The sequence below is a fragment of the Rhinolophus ferrumequinum genome, chromosome 16 (assembly GCF_004115265.2).
Source record: "Rhinolophus ferrumequinum isolate MPI-CBG mRhiFer1 chromosome 16, mRhiFer1_v1.p, whole genome shotgun sequence".
In the NCBI taxonomy this organism is placed as follows: Eukaryota; Metazoa; Chordata; class Mammalia; order Chiroptera; family Rhinolophidae; genus Rhinolophus; species Rhinolophus ferrumequinum.
This window is the reverse complement of record NC_046299.1, coordinates 61696348-61711239: the sequence shown is the minus strand read 5'-3', so window position 1 is coordinate 61711239 and position 14892 is coordinate 61696348. Positions and strand designations below refer to the sequence as shown.

At 38.3% G+C, this 14892-nt stretch overlaps 1 protein-coding gene across 1 annotated transcript in view; it reads right to left on the bottom strand.

Moving 5' to 3' along the window:
- Positions 1-14022, bottom strand: part of BMPR1A (bone morphogenetic protein receptor type 1A) — a 138916-nt gene extending 124894 nt beyond the window's left edge. Inside the window, exon 1 of the mRNA XM_033130700.1 lies at positions 13761-14022. The gene's annotated coding sequence lies outside the window, so the exon portion shown is untranslated. The remainder of the gene's footprint in view (positions 1-13760) is intronic.
- Positions 14023-14892: the final 870 nt, after the last annotated feature.

The following is a 14892-nucleotide window of genomic DNA, read 5'->3' as shown; positions in this document are numbered from 1 at the left end:
ACAATGTCATCTTAAATTAATCCAACTCCATTTGAGAACGAATATAATTCTGTGGTTAAGAACATGTACTCTAAAGTCAGACTACTTGGGTTTGAATCCCAGCTTTGCCACTTACTAACTATGCAACCCCTAACAAGATATTTAACCTCTGTGGCCTCATTTTTCTCTTGTGTTAAAGGAAACTGATAATAATACCTACTGAATACCTCACAGAATATTTGTAAGGATTAAATGGATTAATATGTGTAAAGCACTTAAAATAAGGCCAGGAATATACTAAAGAAAATATGTTAGGCATAATCTAATCCACTTTGATCTTGTATTTTATTGCTCTACATTACTTAAACTAAAACCCACTTACCTTTTATATGGGAATAATGGCTGAAAATTAAAACTTCATAAACTCAAAATCTCCTATACTAATAAAATATATTAAACTAGTGCCTTTTATTGAGTGTTTTTTATTTTATTTAATGTTTCCAAGGTTTAATAAACTCCAACAACTCCATGAAAACTAAGGAGTAAGATATTTTACTTAATACCCAATTAAAGAGGTTATCATACACTTTGTAAATTTCGAATAGACTACATAAATTATATAAATGTCTAAACACTATGCTGTACACCTGAAACTAATATAATACTGTCAACTGTTTAACTACAAAATATAAATATAAAAAATAAATATATGTGGAATAACTATCCTTAATGCAAAAATCATATTTAGCAGAACTGTAATTCACCTAGAAACAGAACCATCAAGATCAAATGGTAACTTACAGCAGCAGGTCCTCGAATAATGTTTCGTTCAAGGTCCTGTCATTATGACGTTTATGAGATGCCACAGGAACTTAACTCCTGTTTATATCAATTAGCCTATGGTACAATTGGTTTTGTTATGCGTTGTTTTGTTTCAAGTTGCAGGACCTATCAATGTTAAGGGAAGACTTACTGTGTAATACTCTAATAGCCTTATTAGAGAAATGAATGAGGCCTGGTGGTGTCAGAGGGGCTTTAGTAGGAACTTAAGCTGATATTTATGTAACTTGAATAAAGGGTCTGAAATTGGTACAAACATGAGAAAGGTTTTTATTTTTCTCCAATTTCTACCCCCAATTATGGTTGGTCTGATTTCCCTTTCCTACCCCTTAATGACATCTGGAACAATTCCTACAGCTTTCCAGTAGCTTTTGGTTATTAAAAAGTCCAGTCCAATTTACTTCGGTATACAAGTTTAATCTTCAATCTTACAATCATTTCCTTCCTCTCCAAACTCAGGCTTGACCCATGGTCCAAGGAAGGGGTATGGTTTGATCTATTCTGGGGGCAGCAAGTATGTTTCTTCTCTTTTAAGAAATTAGCACTTTCTTTGTACAAAGCTATTACTTACTTAACCTTAACTGAATGAATTTTTGTTGTTTCTTCTCAATGATGTGACCAGTGGAAACTGTTACAAACCATTTTCTATGCAAATTGATAAGATGGCAAGAAAGAACAATGGATAACTTTACAAAGAACAAAGGCTTAGTCAATACAATAGAACTGTTTCAACATCGGAGCACTTCATAGTCTTCTTTGGTTGTTGCCACTTCCCTGACTAACACTGATTATTATACTACTTGTATCACAGGCAGCCAAATGATGGCTTTTCTTCTGGGGACAAGCTGGAGCTCTTTGGTGACTGAGGGGTGAGGGGCTCTAAACCTGCTGCACATTTCCATACTTAAAGATCTGCTTCAGCAGCTCAACCTCTGCTAAACACTTCTGCTCCCTTCTCCAGCAGAGCCAGCCCTGTCAAGATGGCTGAAACCTAGTTACCTTCTGCATTGCCCGCATGAACTAACAGAAATTCAAAACAAATATAGGTATTGCACTGCTACCCACTCTGTCCATATTGGTATTTCTCTCCAATTTTCTTCATCTCTTGCTCAAATAAGCACAGATAAACTCATCAGCTGCATAATGATTATCTTCTAGGAAATGAAGTGTTCCACTTCATTTTTGTTAATATTCCTAAACTTCAAGACTTGTTCTTTTAGACGTCCACACACTAAGCTTCTAAGGCAAAGCCATCCCAAGGGAGGAAGAATGAAGCAGAAACTACAGTGCTTCCCCCAGGCAGCCTAGCCACTGAGGTGACACTGTGCACATTTCCTTCCCCTCTATCTTCTGCTGGGTTTGTGTCACAGCTTAATAAGCCCTGGTGAGGACTCAGGCCATGAAGTGCTTGGGCTTTCTTCAGAATGTGAAGTCTTAACTTCACTTTACACTTAACTCTGAGCTCCTAGTCTTTGATCTGAGATAACTACGAAAGTCTGATTTTACTTACTTTTTACTCTTACTTACTTGACCTTCATGGAACAACTAACTTTTATTAGCCTCGTATTTTTGACATACAATAGAGGAAAAGCAACAAAACCTCCTATGTCAATTTGCCAGTTACAAATTCAAACGTTAATATGAACAAAAATAACACATACTTACTTGCAAAAGGCATTGGGATTAGATTTAATTTTCAAGGACCCTATATATGCAGCCATTCAAATTTGCTTTTCAAGATAAAACTGACCTCAACTTCTCACACCAAAAATCCATCTTCATTAACATTAAGCATCACTATGTAGCCAGAACAGTGCTCAGGGCTTTAGTGCACTCATTCATTCAGTCTTCACAGTAACCCTGTGAGAGGGGACTATTTATGAGGAAATAAGGCTTAGAAAGATTAAGTACTTTGGTGCAAGGTCACAATAAATATATAAATAACTAAACATAAATAATTCAAGGTTTAATGAACCTTTTAAGTTATTTGGAATCGAGACAAAGGGAAAGTCACTGTAATCATATCAAGATCCCTTTACTCTTTTAAGAAATTAGCACTTTCTTTGTACAAAGTTATTACTGAACCTTAACTGAATGACTTTTTGTTGTTTCTTCTCAATGATGTGACCAGTGGAAACTGTAACAAACCATTTTCTATGCAAATTGGTAAGATGGCAAGAAAGAACAATGGATAACTTTACAAAGAACAAAGGCTTAGTCAATACAATTAAAATAACTATGCCACTCCACAAATAACATTATTATTGTAGGAATATACTGGGGGGGGTGGGTGCCTCTCTAGTAGTATATTCTACTTCATCTAACAAATTTAATTTTGGAGGACACATTTTGAAAAATGTAGCTTAAAGAAATTTGACTTATGCCCTTGATATTTAAAATGCTTCACTTTGTTTTTAGACAGACATAAATTTCACTTGCTTATTATCCTTTGCCCTAAAGTCAGAAACAATCAACCTGACCACTCTAAGGGAGGGAAAACTCCTCTATGCTCTTAGGGACTGAATCTGAAGGCCTGCAAATTAAACAAAAGACAAATCAGGAAGAGAAAAGATAGATTTTTATTCACTTAACAGAGTTACAGAAAAACATGACTCAAGAAGGCAGTTAAAATATGGGGCTTACATACCTTCTTAACAGAAGTAAGGGAGGGGAAGAAGGGCACTTAAAAGAAAACAAATGACTTTTAGGAAAGATAAATGGGTCCTTAGTGAATAGATGGAAGATATGATCATTTTTTTGTGACAATGTCAGTTTAGGTGTGATACCCATTTTTCCTCTTTTCTCCTCCTTAGTGATAAGAGTCAATCTTCCCAGGTTTTGAAACTCTGGGGAGCGAATTTCTGATAACTGAGTTCTTCTGAGAGGCTTTGCGTTTAGGCAGATAAGGGAGTTCAGGGTGGAAAAGTCTATTCTCAAATGCCTTCAGTTCAAAATAATTTTTATGCCACAGAGGTGTATTCTGGACCCCTTCACCATCAACACATACTCTGTACACAGCATTGAATTAGTTGGCAAAATAAAATTCTTTACGGCAAAATTCAGCCACCAAGGAGCTTATAAAATAAGTAGAGCTATAAGACAATTTAAACTTTCTATTTTTTGTTTTTTAATACTCTTCCAACGGCAGAAGGAATTCTGATATATCATGAATAAAAATAAAAAATGACAAATTTAAAAAAACACAATAAAAGAGTTAATACTTATACCTCAAAAAAAAAAAGAGTTCCTACAAATGAGTAAGGAAAAATAGATTAGAAAAATGAATAAAGGACAGAGAAATGCAAAGAGCCAACAAACATAAAACCCTGCTCAACCTTACTCATAATCAAAGAAACACAGATTAAAACTATAATACTGTTTTTTCAGCTGGGAGACTGGCAAAGATTAAAATAGACTGATGTTATTATGTGTTGGTGAGTGGGGGAGAGAACATATTCAAACACTGCAGTTGGTCGGAATGTGAACTGTTGCAAAGATTTTGCAGAGCAGTTTGGCACTATATCAAATCTGCATGGCTTCTCTTACAGTAAAATGCATTTCTAAGAATTCATCCTATAAAATAAAAATAGTCTCACAGGATATATACAAGCACCACAACACTTTGTAATGCAAAAGAAATGGAAACAATCTAAATATTCATCAATAGGGGATTGATAAATAAAATTAAGGTATATTCATAAAAAGGAATACCACTTGGCTACTAGAAAGAAATGAGGAAAGCAACATTTACTGACATAAAAAGAGGTCTACATAGTTGAGCAAAAACAAAATTATAGAAAAGGATGCATAGTATGGCCCCATTTTGGATGGGGGATGAGAAATAAAGAAATGAAGACAACGGAAAAGAAAGATTATACTTATCTCTATACTTTTAACAGTCGTAATCTGTGGGGGGTGGGGTAAGGCTACAGAAGACTTTCACTTTCTACTTCACATCTGTATTGTTTGAAATTTCAACCACAAATATGTGTAACTTCTGTAAACAGAAGAAACAAAGTAGGGTTTTAAGGTGATATAAAGTTAGGGAAATTATTTGAGTTTCACTAGATTAAAACCTGTAGTAGATTAAAACCTGTAGATTAAAACCTTCACAAGAAGGCCTGTAGTAAAGAAATCTAATATATTAATAGGTGGTATAAAAACACCAAAATATTACCCAAATTAAAGATGCAGAAGAGCTAACCTTTAGGCTTGGACCACTGTGGGAGGTTTCCCAGAAGACAGGGTTTACGCTTGATTTTGAAGCATTTTGATAAGCAAAGAATAGGGGAAATAAAAGTCCAGAGGTAGCACTGTCCAAAATAACGCATACTTTAAAAATTTTTAGTAGCCACATTATAAAAGCAAATAGAATTAGGTGAAATTCATTTTAATAATACATTTACTTAACCCGACATATTCAACACAGTATCATTTCAATATGTAATCAATATTTTTAAAGCACAGAGAAATTTTACATTCTTTTTTTCTTTTGTACTTACATCAAAATCTAGTGGGTAATTTAGCCTCGCCACACTGCAAATGTTCCACAGCCACATGTGGTACTGGTTACTGCAGTAGACAGTAGCAGGTCTAAAGATCCTGAACCCAAACCCAGCACTGGATATTTAGGTGATACAGACTAATGAAGTAGTAGGAAGTGAATGAGGCAGAAAAGGCAGACTGGGCCAGAGCTGAAGAGCAGTCTGAGATAGTTTGAATTTTACATCGTAAGCATGTAAGAAAGCAGAGAAAAATATTTAACAAGTAGGCATGATTAAAGCACTAGTTCAGGAAAATTAACTTCTTTTTCTTTACTCAGATACACATATAAATTCAACATGAAGGTTTTTTCCTCAACATTCTTACTGCATGAAAGATTCCTGAAATGGAGAAATAAAAAATAATCTGTCATCAAGCAACTGTATTTTGTTGATTTGGTGTATATTTAAGATACTTCTGGATAGTTACTTTTGAAATATTTTTATTTCATGACCATTTTAAGATGACTTTTTCAAAATTACATAAGTTCTATAAACTTTACCAAAATCTAACAACTTTTAGCACTTCCTATCAGGAGCTCCATTTAGTCAGGTATCTAAAATATTTTAAATTAAATACAAATTTAAAACACTCAAGATCTTATACTCCTGAAATATATTACAAAAAAAAAATGTAATTGCTAATAAAAAAAAACTACCTACAAATTTTACTATATATAGAACAGTATCACAACCATGCAAGTCTCTAGATTTCTTAATTTCTAAAATGAGAGCCTGTAAAATTTCAGATAATTTACCTAAAGGCTAAAGCAAAAAAAGAATAGTACTCAAAAAGAGATAAAAAAGCAGGGCATGAAAAAACACTGGTCAGAAGTCATTCCCTTCATTACTTACAGTGACTTTCAGCCAAAAATCAGAAAGCCAGTGATGTCATCAGGACCAAAACCATTACGTGAACCTGCAATTTCAGCAACTAACTACTCTACATTAAAGTCACGGAATTTTTTTTTTTTTTTAAGCAGAAAATGATCTTTTCTAAAGCAGAAACGATCTTAAAATTCACCAAGTCCCTTTCACTTTTTAAGATAAGGGAATGGGAGATCCAGATAGGTTTAGAGTAATATCCAATATCTAGTACTAGCTAACCAGTACTAGATGTTAGTTTATAAAAAATTAGACGTCAAAACTTTTCTTCTGTTTCTTTATAATTTTTCGTATTTTCCAAATTATCCACAACAGATGTATTGCTTTTATAATTTTAAATAAACCAAAAAACGTTTGCTCTAAAAACTACTCAATACTTTCAGAAACATGTTCCCTCTTCCTTTCTGGTCTAAGATCTTATTGTATAGGCCTTGATCTCAGGAAAGTCTTCCAAAATTACTTACTCCCAGAATAGACCAGGCTCCCTTATCACACACTCTTAGAAGCTCCCTGTACTTCCCGTCTGTGGATCTTTCTATAACTACAATTAGATAATTATTTGTAAAATTATTTAATGTCTATCTTCTCTACCGAGGTCTTAAATTGGTGTTTCTCAGGGCTATTCTAGGCTCTTTGCTGTATATACCTATATTGTATTCACTCCCAAATGGCTACCTCCAGCCAAACCTCTGTCAAACTCCAGACCTATATATGCAATTGCCAAGAGGAAATCTGTTTGGTTATTACAGACGCACCTTAAACTCCATATGATCCAAACTGAATCATTTTCCTCCACTAACCAGCTCTCCCTCCACATTTTTCATTTCAATCAACAATACACATCTACTGTACCCAGGTTTCCAAGCCAGAAACCTGGGAGTCATTCTTGCCAATCCCATTCCTTCTCTCACCCATAGCTAATTACCAAGTCCTGTCCATTCTAGGCCCTAATTATCTGCCACCATTCTAGTCTGGGCCAGGATGGAACAGCTTCCCTACAAGTTTCAGTGTCTTCAGTCTTCCTTTCTTCAAACTGATTCTCCACTGTGTAACTAACTAATCTCCCTAAACTGCAATTCTGATTATTATCTCTACACTTGACATACCCCATCCTCCTCCTTAAGTGAACAGCAATCATACACAGCTAGAACAACAGCCACGCTCCACTGTTTCTGATGTTATTAGTGGTATTAACAAATGTATTATTACCATAAGAAAACAAGGTTCACTAGAAACATAAAATTATGAAAGAATAACAACATCTACCATATCAGAGTAGCTCAGATTCACCTGTTTTTAATAAAAGAAACTCAAGAATAATCTCCTTATCTATTCAACGTCTATTCATCAGTTTTATATTTAACTGTCCATATGAACTTGGTTTAGGGACCCACTGGGCCCACTATGAATAGGACCCACTCTCTTACTTACAGTGACTTTCAGCCAAAAATCAGAAAGCCAGTGATGTCATCAGGACCAAAACCATTACGTGAACCTGCAATTTCAGCAACTAACTACTCTACATTAAAGTCACGGAATTTTTTTTTTTTTAAGCAGAAAATGATCTTTTCTAAAGCAGAAACGATCTTAAAATTCACCAAGTCCCTTTCACTTTTTAAGATAAGGGAATGGGATCTGATCTTCCTAAAGCCCCTACTCTAACCAGTGCTCTCTTCAAAACACACTACTGGGATCTCCAAACATATCCTTATGTTTCTATTTTTTAAGAACTGATAGCCTTTAAAATGTTGGCTTCAAAAATTGATACACATTATAACTATGATTTAGTAAAATATCCAAACATTTACAATTATTTTTGTATTTCCTTTTTTTAAAGCCAAGTATATGATTATTAATTTAGATAAATACTGCATATTTTAAAAATAACCCACAAAATTGGCTATCACAACTCTCTTACAATTCTGCCCTTATATAATCTGTGCCATTTTGTGAACATTACCATATCTTAGAGAATCTGTGAGTTAAAAGAAAAAAAGCAAAAGAAATCATAGTGAAAAAATACTGAAAGCTGGGGGTCAAAGTACCTTGCAATCAGACTGGCGTATCTAGTTGTGGGAGACCCTCATCCTCTATACTGCCTGAAAGAAATTTTCAGGCAGAAAGTATTTCTCTATACTGCCTGAAAGAAATATTTTCCTTGTTAAAGAGGTTTAACAAGCATCCTCTTTTAAAAAATAACTTTTCATAATAATAACAGTAAAGCTATTAGTCACTCCCATGTAAGTGTGGTTTAAATTCTTCTTCCCAACATCTACACTAAAGGAATGGTAGTTTTGATAAGTGAGAGAACCCCTTTACATCAATACTAAGGTGTATATGTTTTTCATATTTTAGCATCTCTGAAATTAGGGTGCATCTATAATCAATGGCTTAAAATTAACTAGAAGCATCTTTTCTTCATAAGGGGTCTATAAAATTATGATGCATCTTATAGTTGATATACTGTAATTCAATGCAACTCAACATTTAATCTTGTAAGTGTTAAATAACTGAACTGACTTGGTCAGTTTGGACCTTAAGGTATTTAAGAAGGCATTCTAAAAACATACACACTAATAAAAGCTGGAAGAGGAAAGAAGGAAAGACTTCCTAGTCCAAAATTTAGCCTGAGAGGAAATCCATTTTTCTTTCTCTCCATGGTTCCCTGCTCCCAAGATCCAAATGTGAGGTCAGTAACTCATGTCCAACCACTGCTAGGCTAGACAGGAGCCTTTCTTCATTTATTCATTTTAATCGCAACAGTCGGTTACAGGCCCAGTCTGCAGTCTAGTAGCAGAACTACTATTTGTATAAAAATTGCTATAAAAGACTAAATGACTCATACCTAACATGCGTGCATATAATGGTATATAAATTATACTTCAATAGTTGATTAAAACAGACAAATGAGTAAGTGCAGTAAGAAAACATTAGATAGAAAACATGCCTTAACAATATCTCTTCTTTCAGAAAGGATTCCACCCAGAAGAAAATGGGGAAGACTTAAGAAAGAGATGGAATTTATTTATTTAGTTTAGTTTTCTCATTGTCATTTGCAGTTTTTTTTTACCTTCTTACATTTATTGAAGGATAACTGACATATAATACCTTATTAGTTTCAGGTGTGCATTATAGTGATACAGTATTTATATACATTACAAAACGACCCCCACAAGTCTAATTACCATCTGTCAGCAAAGTTATTACAATATTATAAGTTGCAGATTTTTTTCAGAGTAATATATGCACAAGGTTAAACATTAGCATTCTGAAAGACTATAAAGAAAACTAACCAAATCATGCCCTATCCATCTCCACTGAAGTGCCACTAACCAGTGATAGCGCTTTTAACCAATTTTGTTTTAATAAATACCTCTAGTGATAATCTATCTCTAAGGATCACTAAACTAATATTTCAAGAATCACGTAATTTAGATACCATCCACTGACTTCCTGTTTTGACATGTAAGGATTTAATACACTTTTATCACAGAAAGAGACAAAATTTGAAATGGACCTTAAAGAATGGGTAGGACTCGGACACATGACAACTGGCCATCTATGCAGAGGGAGGTACAGTGTAGCACAGCAGCAGCAAGAGCAGCGGGCAAAGAACATGTGCAGGAAGCGAAACAGTGGGCAGTAAGAACAGGTGTATCTGAAGCAAACCCCACGGAAAGGACTCCATTTAATAGAAGACCCTGGAAACTTCTGAGTAAAGAAGAGTTGATGAGTTTTTAGGCAGAAATGCATAAGATAACCTGGATAAACATGAAAATGAAGGCAAGAAGGTCATAACATTATTCCAGGTGAGATGAGAACCTGATTCAGTTAGAAATAAAGATTGAAAAGGGAAAATTATCAAATATACAAATATACACACAATATATAATACTGCATACAAATATATATCAAATCATAAAGCTTTAAAGAAAAAAGAACTGTGTGAAAACTAAGTAACACTAAATTGGAAAACTCAATAAATAAATTTCTGGATTAAACACTAAAATTCACACAAGAAGATAACCTACACAGAAAAACAGCTATTAAATAAATTAAAACGGTATTCAAAGTCCTCTTCATGAAAACAAGAAAAAAATCAAAGCCTGAATTGTCTCATAGGTGAGGTCTGCCAAACTCTCAAGTAAAAAATAATCCCAATCTAAACTGCTCTTGAAAAGAGAAAAAGGAAAACTGTCCAACCTATTTTATGAGTCTATCATAACCTTGATATCAACATGAATTAAGAATTGTTCCAGAGTTAGCAGGAAAAGAGAAGAATGTCAATACCATGAAAGTAGAAGCAATAGATGTTAGCTACAGGATGAGATGGAACGGGGAAGGTATGAGTTTAGTATGGCATCAATAGAAATAAGGAACACCAGGGAAACAAGTTTGGTAAGGAAGAGGAGTTTAGTTTGAACCAGAATAACCAGGTCAAGATGTGCGTAAAGCAGCTGGAAAAAACAGGGATTCAAGCGCAGAAGAGAAATAAAGAATAAAGATTTGAGAATTATTCAGAGAGCAGGGTCTAAACAATAATGTCAAGGTACTAGAGACATGGGAAAGTGACCTGAAAGGTGAAACTTGGAGAATACACATTAAGCACAAAAAAGGAAAAACAGAAAGCAGAAAAGGGGCAAAGAGAAACAAAGTCAGTATAATGTCACAGAAGCCCTCCTTTCATCTCCTTAATATCTTACTCATCCTTCAGAATTGTCCCAGGTTCTGAAGTAACATTTTTAAGAAGGCCTTCTCAGATTCTCCTAGCACCACCAGCACCAGATCAGGTCCCATTTTAAGTTCTTACAATACTCTGCACTTTAATTACAATCATAATCATACTTAATTATAGAATTCATTCTTCAGTATGTCTTCTCCACTAGACTTTAAGCTCTTTGAGGGCAAGGGCCATATCTGTTGTTGCAGCCTACTGCCTTGCATATGTCAGAATATAGCATTTGTTGAATGAAATGGATAGATGAATAAAAGCCAAGAAAAGGCATTTCAAAATGCTACAGAAAGCTCAAGGAGTAGACTCAGAAACGGGGCTTAAATGTGTTGATTAGGTTATAGCTGAACTTTGTTAAGGTGAAATCCAGATAACAAGGGGTTAAGAAGTGTTTAGATAGCCAGGAAGTAAAGGTAATCTCTAGAAATGGGATTACCATGTTATACCGTATTTCCCTGAAAATAAGACCGGGTCTTATATTAATTTTTGCTCCAAAAGATGCATTAGGGCGTATTGTCAGGGGATGTCTTATTTTTTCATGTACAACAATCTATCTTTATTCAAATACAGTCAGGTCATCTACTTCTGGAACATCGTCATAATGTACTAAATGCATCCATCTGGCTGACAATCTTAACTGGGGCTTATTTTCAGGGTAGGTCTTATTTTCGGGTAAACACGGTATGAAAAGCTGAATTTTAATTTTACTTCAATTTTGCTCTATTTCACTATTATTCGTTAATGAATATGCATTACTTTTATAAAGACAAAACTTTTTTTTTAATGTTCGTATGATTTAAAAAGGTAAAGCAGCAATAAGACAGCTTGAGGGAGTAGTGGACTCAAGGAAAGGTTTTTATAAATTGAGGGAATTTTTTTTATTTTTTCTATTTTTCAATTACAGTTGACATTCAATATCATATTAGTTTCACATGTATAGCATAGTGGTTAGACATTTATATAACTTATGAAGTGATCCCCATAATTCTAGTACCCACCTGACACTATACATAGTTATTACAATATTATTGACTATATTCCCTATGCTTTACATCCCCATGACTATTCTGTAATTGCCAATTTGTACTTTTTAATTGTAAACTGAGGGAATCTTAAACTCATTCAGACTTTTAAGAACCCTAAAACAAAAGAGAGCACAATTCATATTCCATTAAGTAGGAAAGAGAAAAATGAAACGAAGTGTTAACTAGTAGAAAGAAAAAATATTCTCCCACTGAGATGGAAGGAAAGAAGCAGATGATGGAGAGAAGGAATCCCGTCAATTACGGAAGGAGCTCCCACTGAATGCCACAATCTTTTCAGTAAAGGGTTTGGAGAAATGAAGAAAGTAGAAAAAGTTTGAAATGAGTTCCACGGATAATGTCCAAGGGGAAAAAACCCCAAAACAGTATAATACCACTTCTATTAAAAGTGCATTTTGAATTTCAGTGAGCCTTTTGGAAACTCAACTTATTTCTAGTTCCGAACTGCCTGTATTTTAGCTTTAAGTTTAAATATTGAAATCTGGTTCACAAACTTATTTCAACAACTGAAAACAGTGATAAGCATTAAGTTACATTCTACTGTAATTCAGAATTGAATTCCTCCTAAACTAAATACAATAAAGAAGTTGTTTTCAACTCAAGCAACAAAATAGTGATCATTTCAAGTATGAGTAACTGAAAAGCGCTCCTAAACGTCAAAGTGTTTGCAGAGTTGTTGTTGTTGTTGCTAACTCCTCCTGTGCCCCACTTGAACAGTTCCTGAATAGTAGTAAAGAAAATCCTGGATTCAAATCCCACCTCACTTAGACAACTTATTTAACCTTTTCGTCTTGGTTTCCTCGTCTGAAAAAAGAGGACTACAATAACCAGGGATATCGTAAGGATTAAATGACGTAACACAGGTGAATGCGCCAAGTCTGTACTATGTACTCAGAACAATTTGCTAACCATTTAAAAGAGAAAACCTGCAATACTTTGACCAAATTAAAACATCCGAGAGCGTGGAAGAGTACAAGTCACAAAACGCCAGACCCTAACACATAGCACATTATTTTTCTTCCCTGACGCAAGCTATTTTTTTCCTTTGCCAACCTTTCCACTGGGAGTCTGGAAAAAGAAAAAAAGGGTTACATTCGATCCAGCAGAAAGTTTTCATAAACTGAAGTGCAGAATCACAACAGACATGGCAGCGGAGGCAGCGCAGAACAACAGGTGAACCTCCGAGAAACCTGGCATCTTCCCGCGGACAAGTTTTGAGGGAGGACTTGCCAACTCCTCCTGGCTTTACCACCCCACGAAACAGACTGTTTTTCTTTTTTGCAGAAGCGTATAGAGACACATCGCTAATATCAACCTCGCAGCCCCTAAGCGAGGGAGGTGAGCGCCTTTCCCATTTAAGGATTCAAGAAGCGTCCTTGGAGGCGGCTTTCGCCCACACCGCCTCCCCAAACTCGGCCTGAAACCCGGGGGTGGGGAACAAAGGAGGGGCTGGGAGACAGGGCGGCCGCCAGGGCCCGACGTCCGGCGTCCAGGGGCCGGGGTCTGCGGCGGACTCCGGCCCGGGGAGGGGGCGCGGGGCAGCGGGGCCCAGTCGGCCGCGGCCTGACACAGCCCGGGCTTCAGGGACTTCGCGGGGCGGCCGAACCGGGCCGCCCACTGCTCGGGCCTCCAGCACATGCCCGGCCCCCTCCGAAAATCCGCCCGGAGCCCGCGCTGGCCTCCCCGCCGCGGCTGGCCTCTCCCGACGCGTATACGCACTCTCCTGTCGAACCAACTCACCCGGACCCCGGGGAACTCATCCTCCAGCCCTCGGCGCCAAGCGGAGTGGGCGCGGCGAGCCGCCGAGACGCGACTGGGGCCCCGCTCGGCCTCCGCCCTGGGCTTGCAGCGGCCCCGGCCCGGTCGCCCCTCGCGCGGCCGTGCGATCCTCGTCTCGCGCGGACCGACGCACCGGAGCCCGAGCCTGCCTTCCTGCCCGCCCTCCTCCCTCTTCCCTCCTCCCTCCTTCTTCGCCGAGAGCCAGCAGGCGGATTCCAATCTCGGCAGCCGCCGCCGCCGACACTCGCACGGGGGGGCGGCGCGGGCGCGGGGCCTGGGGGGAGGGGCGGGCCTCCGCGAGACTCGAGCTGCGCGCGTGCGCGCGCGCACTGGAAGAACACCAGCCGCGCTCCGCCCCGGACGCGAAAGGAGCCGAGCATGTGGCGGAAGCGCCCGAAGGGTCCGCGAAACTGGCGCCCCGCTGCCGGGGAGGAGGGCCTGCTGCCGGCCTGGGGGCGCCGGGCTGCCTTCGGGAGGGGCTTCTCCTCCGCGCGGCTCCGCCGGCCCCTCCTCACCAGGCAGCCCCAGCGCTGCCGTCGAGCAGACGTTGTGTGCGTGACGCTTGGATACCACAGCCGCGCGCTGCGCGCGGGCCGGACCCCCTTGGATGGCCTCGTTTGGGGGCGTTGTTTGCGTGACCCTTTCTCAGACAAACTCCACGTGAGCGGCAGCCCACCGGCTGGTTAAGTAAGCCTGATCGCTCAGAATCCACACACCACGGCGTGGCGACAAAGAAAAGAGAAATGTAGCCACACTCCATCCATTATTCACCCACCGCTCCCCGGCTTCTCTTTCTGGGCTCTTTGCCAACGAGCCGGGGCACGGGTAGGGAGGTGGAGGTGGACCGGCTCCGAGTGAGCTGCAGGGCACAAAAGCATTTCCGCGTCGGGCCCGGAGCTCTGTGGGCCCTCACAGGGGCCCTGTGATCTGCAAACGCGTGAATTCCAAAGGCAAAGGATGAGGAGCGGCGTTACCCCAACAGAACTGAAGTCAGCGCACTATAAATACTGCTGCCTTCTCCACCTTTGGCTCGCTGCAGTGACCTCGGGTACCCTCCGGAGTCTTATTCCCCCCATTTGGAAAATGTAAATAA